At 36.3% G+C, this 7,063-nt stretch overlaps 1 pseudogene; it reads left to right on the top strand.

Annotated features, from left to right (window-relative positions):
- The first annotated feature begins 417 nt into the window (after positions 1-417).
- LOC149192744 (katanin p80 WD40 repeat-containing subunit B1 homolog KTN80.4 pseudogene) lies at positions 418-912 on the top strand (annotated as a pseudogene).
- The last annotated feature ends 6,151 nt before the right edge of the window (positions 913-7,063 follow it).

Raw genomic sequence — 7,063 nt, 5'->3', positions numbered from 1 at the left:
CATTGGTAGTCATTCCATGAAGAAAACTAAGCAATGGAGGAACCCACAATGCATTAGAAAATTAGGGAAAGTCGCACTCTGCTAACCAAATAAGGTAATGCGACCTATTGGGTGAGCAAGAACTACAATCTCTCAATAGATTTGCGACTAGGCTGGTCACAAAATCGCAGTTTGAGCTACAACAATCTAGTCCGAAAATGTGACCTAGCCTAATTGTGACTATTTGACCATCTATATGAGTCACATTCCTATCTACAGGTCACAATTCTACTTACTGGTCGCAGTATCCAATCGTGATCTCTCCCACAGTTTCTATCAACGTCTCTCTTCTATAGATGCGACCTATACAAAGGAAGCCATGGTACTTCAGAAAGCGACTTGACAGTTTGTGATCATAGTAGTGTTATAGAAGAGCTCATGCAATGACACCACACATTTACAAGCATTCTTAAAGCTTGCTTGAATAAGTTGCAGGTGATAAGGAGATTTTGGCAAAGGAATGACTTGAAAAGTGCTATTGATGATATGAGAAAGGTGGGAGATCATTCTATATTTGTTGATATTATTAGTATTCTGGTTGAAAGAAGTGGAATCTTCACGCAAAATATTTGCATAGTCGTACTTCCATTGCTCCCTTGGTTACTTCAAAGTGAGATTAACTGGCACCTCACTATTGCTATGGAAACCATGCTTGTGCTAGGGAAGACTTTTGGTGATGTTACCCGGGTAACGATATCAACATCCCCATCAATTAAAGTTGATATTCGAGTAGAGAAAAGGCTCGAACGTTGTAGTTTGTGCTACATTGAACTTAGAAACATCAAGCAGATCCTTGTTCCATTAATCAAAAGAGATGGGTCTATTGCCATGTCTGTGCATGGGTTAAGTTTAGCCCTTCACATATGTGACTAGACTATCTCCAAGTAGCAAAATTGCAGCTATAAACCTCATTCATGCAGTGAGGATTTGTGAACTGTATGTATTGTGACTCTACGACCCCTCTCCAAGGTCACAAAACCACACTTGAAAAATCTCATGATCTCTGTGAGCCTCCCTCTTTTGCAACTATGCGACCTTCCTTTAGGTCGCAAGATTGCAACAGAGGCCCCAACACCATGACCTGAAAATGCGACCTGAACTACACTGTGTCTATGCAACCTACCTTGCCTATACAAAATGCTACGGGAGAAACATTGCAGGTTGCAAAGTCACATTTAAGGGCTCCAACATTGCTTCCAGAAAATGTGACCTCCATTAAATGGTGACTGTGAGACCCAAGGAAAACATATCTAGCTCCTTTCCCACCAAATACATTTTCTTCATAATGTAAGATAATGAAAGAAGGATGAACACACTAATTTCAATGCCTAATTAATTGATCCAAAGGGCTGGATTATACATCGACAAACATACAGTATCAAACAATGCGTTGGATACATCCCAAAAACCATATTAAAGGGGTGATACAAAGAATGCTGAGAGGCATTATAAAGGGCAATGGAAGGCTGACCCATCTTGATAATAGTATCTCAGGGCCATACATTTTTGCCTATTATTATTTATAATATTTGCTACTTGTTTTATTAAAGTAAACTTATATTGATGATTAATCAATGGTTGTATGTGCTACAGGGTTGATGTTGTGAAAGAGTTTGTTACTGTAGTTTCTAGAGACATGGAAAAACATCATCCAGTTTTAAAAGCATTATGCCTTTTGACATTGCAAGACAACGAGGCTGCATTCAACACTTGTTCTAAGGATAATAACAGATCTATGGATGATAACATGATTGAGGAAGCTTAGAAAAAACCCCGCAAAGGCCACTTGTTTTGACAACACCATTACATGGAAGGGGACTATACAGGGGTCCCAATTAGTGTTTTTCTTTCAAGCAAGTACTTATTCTTTAAATCATTCTTTGTTGAAAAGTATATATGAACAATTTCATTTGTTTGCAGGTGGAAGGTTTGCATGGAGAAAGCTGGGGTTTTGTAAGGAACTGTGCGAGTAGGGTGTCGACAAACAAGCTAACTAGATCCATGTAGATTCTTGAAGAATTGTGTCAACCATGATGACAGGAACAATAGTAGGCAAATCAACATTCAACACAAAAAATTCATCACAACCCTGTTTAGTAGCTCATCTTGACTACACAACAACATTAGGGTTTCTAGCAACCCTCTTTTATTCTCCTCACATTTTCTCTTCTATCAATATGTAAATTTTCTCATCATGGTGCCAACAACTATGTTGAGGTTGATTCAACATGTACCAGGCAGTAGGCATGAGAGAGCAGTGAGGAAGTTCAAGAGTCATGAGGGTAGGTCAAAGGTCATAGTAGGTGAACAATCACCTCACCTCTATAAATGTGCCTTCATGCCTCATTGAAATGGACTTTAGCACTTGAGTTGAGGCCAATAGAGATAGTTGATTGATGCTTGAGAGCTAAGGCCACTCAACTCTTGGTAGCTAGGAGAGTGGGTTTGCAGTAGGGCTATGGTTTTGAAACCAGGAAATGGTATGAACAGTCCATGCACTACTGGGTATTGACCAGTTGCATGATATGTATTTGAAGTTGCAACAATATTAATAAGATGTTTTCTTTTTCCTTTTGCACTGATTCCCATGATTACTCATGGTGGTTGTATTAGCCGTCTGGCACCTCACCATAGTTGTATGAGTGCTTTCATATACACGAGATGTTATGTACTGATACATAGTGGTTGCATGTATGTTTTGCTTTAAAATATGTGTTTACTTGTTCCTTGCCATGTCGGTGACCTATTGTGAACTACTTCGTAATTGAACTCCAGCATGTTCCTATTTATTATGTTTGAATGGGTTTTAGCTCACTCATTGCCCTCATCGTTTATCTCTTCTTATCGTTGTTGTGACTTTTTTAAACCTCTTTCTGCAATTTGTCAATATTGGTCTAATTTTGTTTCGCTACTAGATCATTTCATTCCCTCCCCACTCTGGCACCTTCTCATTTGATAACGAAGAGCATAAAACAATCATGGTGGCACCCAGGCCCACATACCGAATGGGGTTCCTATTCCAAATGGTGTGAAGTCTAATTGGGACTTTACATCGGGAAGAGCCCTTAGACTTTAGCGGTACTTTTTGGCCCGTCAACAGGTCCCTATTTATTTTGTATCACTTGTTTTCTTTCGAGGTATCATGGAGCCATTTCCACTCTTTTGTTCTTGTGGCAAGATCCAGGTCATCTTATATTCTCATCACTTTCTTCTTCAATCATGAAGGCATTACATTAAGCCTTCCCGATATTTAATATGATCATGAAAGTGATCTTTCTTGACCTTCAGGTTATCTTCTAGTACAAATATCCTTTCAATCCCAAGATGGAATCATCTTGACTTTACAATTTATAGGTACCAAACATTCACAACAATTTTCCTTGATACAATTGAAATTGCCCCAACTATCATGTATTCATGCAACATTCTTTTCCCAGTAGCCAAAAATCATATGTTAGATAGATAACCAAACCATAGAATTACCTCGCCATGGTTACCTTCTCATACTATCAACATCCACATTGACCATCTCAACTTGATATTTACTTCATGCATCAGAGTGCCCAAGGATCGAGCTTGATTACAAAGTTACAATTTTTTTTTATTCCAGAGGTTATACTAGATGTTAATCAATATCAAATACATAGTCTAGAGAAAGTCCCAATATTCTATACAAGGATTAAGTAAGTCACATTCTATTATTTTCCATCATCATTAGTACTTAATCATATCTTTATAACCAAGTTCATTTCATAAGTTTCTTGCACATATGAATCTTATCTAAACTTTACTTTTCAACATACATTCCTATGCTTTCATCCAATCATCTAGATATCCATATATCTCACAAAAATTTTGTATCTTGATCCATTTCAACCTTTCATCTCTTTTTACCAGTATGTTTCCACATTACATAGAATACATACTATTCCTGTCATGATGCTTTTCCCAAGGACTTTCCAAGATGATGGTCCTTCATGGATCATAATGATCCATTTAAGCAAGATGACAATATCTAACATAATCTGGATGAAAATTATGAAAAACTGTCTAACATTATATCCTAGAAGATCTCTACTAATAAACATAATAAATTCCAGACATGCTACTATCATATTATTTTATTCTATGATTCTTATGCAAAACATATCATCTTAAAGAGAAATCAACATTCATAGAACCTAGAAGTGAGTGAACCTTCTTTCAGTGGTAAAGATCCTTTACTTCTCCCTTCTTTTCCTTTTTCTTAGGTTCTCCCACTTCTTTGGCTACATGAGATTCACTTCTATCCTTTCTCTTATTGTTTTGTTGATTTGGACAATCCCTCTTGTAGTGTCCAAACTCATTGCACTTGAAGCATTGCACCTTGGACATATATTTCTTCTTGGACATGCCAAAATTTCCTCTCTTCATCTTCTTGAATCAAGCTAGAAAGGCTTGAGATTGCTCATATGATCCAATTTAATCCTTGAACTTGATCCTTGATTCTTCCAGTATGCACTGTGCCCACAATTAATCAAGGGGAGTTGAATCCTTCTTGGAGTAGATACTTGTTGCAAAGTTTCTCCATTCTGATGGCAATGCATTTAGAACACATATGGTCACCTCATAATCAATGATTGATTACCCAAGTCCTTTCAAATTGTCTCTTGGATGAGAGAATCTCATGAGGAAGGATTCCATATCCTCATCCTTCAGTTTATTCATTATATATAGTTTGTTTCGTAATGACACCTGTTGGGAAAAATACTATTGGGGGGGGGGGGGGGGGGGGGGCTGAATCCATATATATATATAATTTTAAAAAATCACAATAATAATTTTCTCTTCTGAAATGTGTACGCGACTTTATTGAACCCAAATTGCGTATGTACGCGATTGTTGTAAAATAAACTATCGTATGCTTAGTAAACTTGTAAAAAAACTAATTCTTTATATGTTAAAGTTAAACCAGAATGTAAGAGATTTATCAAGAATTTGATAAGTAGTAAGCAGGTACAGTAAGAATAGAATAAAATATCACACATAAGCAACACACATGAACACCAAGATTTAAGGTGGAAACCTAATGTGGGAAAAAACCACCTGCTGTTGTCATCTTTGACTTCTTTTAAATGTAAAAAATCCTTTTAAAATCTTGTACTGGTGCAGACTCATACCAGTACATATCTTTTTAAAACCTTCACTCATTCTCTAGATCCTACTGGAAGGGAGCTCCAACCCCATGGCTCTTGTACTGGCATAAACTTGGACTAGTATGCAAGCACCAACCTGCAATAGGCTACAAACTTCACTCGTTCTCCAGTTGCTACTGAAAGGGAGTTGCAACCCCCTAATCTGATTAACAACTACCACTTGAAGGAAGCTCCAACTCTCTCAACTCCGGGGACCACGTTTCATAAATTTTCATACTAGATCCACTTGCTGCAACACATCATAACTTGTAGGCCACATTTCATAAAATTTTCAGACTGGACCCACTATCAACACTTAAGTTCAATATCAATAATCAAACTATAACTCATCACTATAACACAATCATCAATCTATGACACAACTGAATCAACCAATCATTGAAACCCAATCAACTAAAACTTAATCAAAACTCAACCAATCAACTGGAACAGTCAGATCACTATAACAAGAATATCAAACATCATACTGCACATCACAAAAACCATATTTTGTTACTACAAATCACGATCAACCATCTGTTAAAATGTATACACTACTTCACTTAAGATAACCCGCATGTATACACACTTTTTTGTAGAGAAACCTACGTACAAATCTCAATATACTAAAAACTGTAATTCTGAATCAGACACAGAGTTGACCAGAGTTATTATGAAATATTCTGTTAGCTTATAGAACCCTGATACAATTAGCAACATAAATAATATTTTCAACCAATCAACATGTAACCAAATTTAACTTCATCATTCAATTAGTTCTACTTCAGACATTATTACTCAACCCAGATCAACATGAGGACATCATTGATAGACAACAGAGAAAAAATAACACTGATCACGTTGATCAGTCATTTATGAACATAAACCATTCCTTTATATACATTACTTTGAAGAAACAAACCCACATGTATATGCGACTTCATAGAGACCAACCTGCATATAGATTTGCAAATTTTGACCTAAAATTGCGTAGCTCTTTAGAACTTTAGAAAGACCCAAATCATAATATTCAGAGATAAAAGCATGTGTCAATACTTATATCTATTCAATCCATGAGAATATCATACAAAAAAAAGTCATTTCAGGTCTCATGATCTTGATCCATCATTGTATTCATCAGTGCATAATTATTTCAGATCTATTGGATCTTATCCATCATCAAACTCTCAAGTGTATACTTAGTTTAGATTAAGCAAAGCATCAAAATCCCATAACATGAATATTTTCTTTAGATCTAACTATTCATAATATTTCCATCACTTTCACACACAACACACTTTGATCTTCACCACCTTATATAATTTATCCTTTTTCAATACCACGGGTCAAAACTACACTAGTGCGGTGGTAATCTTGGATGGGATCAAGTAATTATTACTACGCTTAATATCGTGGGATAATACCATGGTAAGGACCCTTGGTATTCTTAAATTAGTGCATAATTGGTATACACGACTTTGATTCTTTGTACCTGCGTGTATACACAACTTGGCCTTGATGAACCTACGTATAGATCTTCAAATACTTATATCAAAATTCTGATTCTGATCTATAAACCTTTGTCCCATCATTATGCTATTCTATTCCATCACTCCGTTATTCTGTTCCATCACTTTGTCACCTTTGAACTGACTTGTGGAGTCATCTGGTTACCATATACTTATTCTATTATAAGTGAGTTTCCATCAAGGACAACACATGCATCATAATGCCAACAACATCTTTTGACATGTTGTACTTACATAGTAGAAATTCACTAGCTTGTCATACATTTCCTTGGAAGCCTTCAGGTTTTCCACAAATGGAACAACAAAATCCTTGATTTATTC

This window comes from Pinus tabuliformis, chromosome 2_2, assembly GCF_031772625.1.
Source record: "Pinus tabuliformis cultivar Carrire ecotype Pingquan chromosome 2_2, CPIR1, whole genome shotgun sequence".
Taxonomy (NCBI): domain Eukaryota; kingdom Viridiplantae; phylum Streptophyta; class Pinopsida; order Pinales; family Pinaceae; genus Pinus; species Pinus tabuliformis.
The sequence above is the reverse complement of the archived record's forward strand: the minus strand, read 5'-3'. Positions and strand labels throughout refer to the sequence as shown.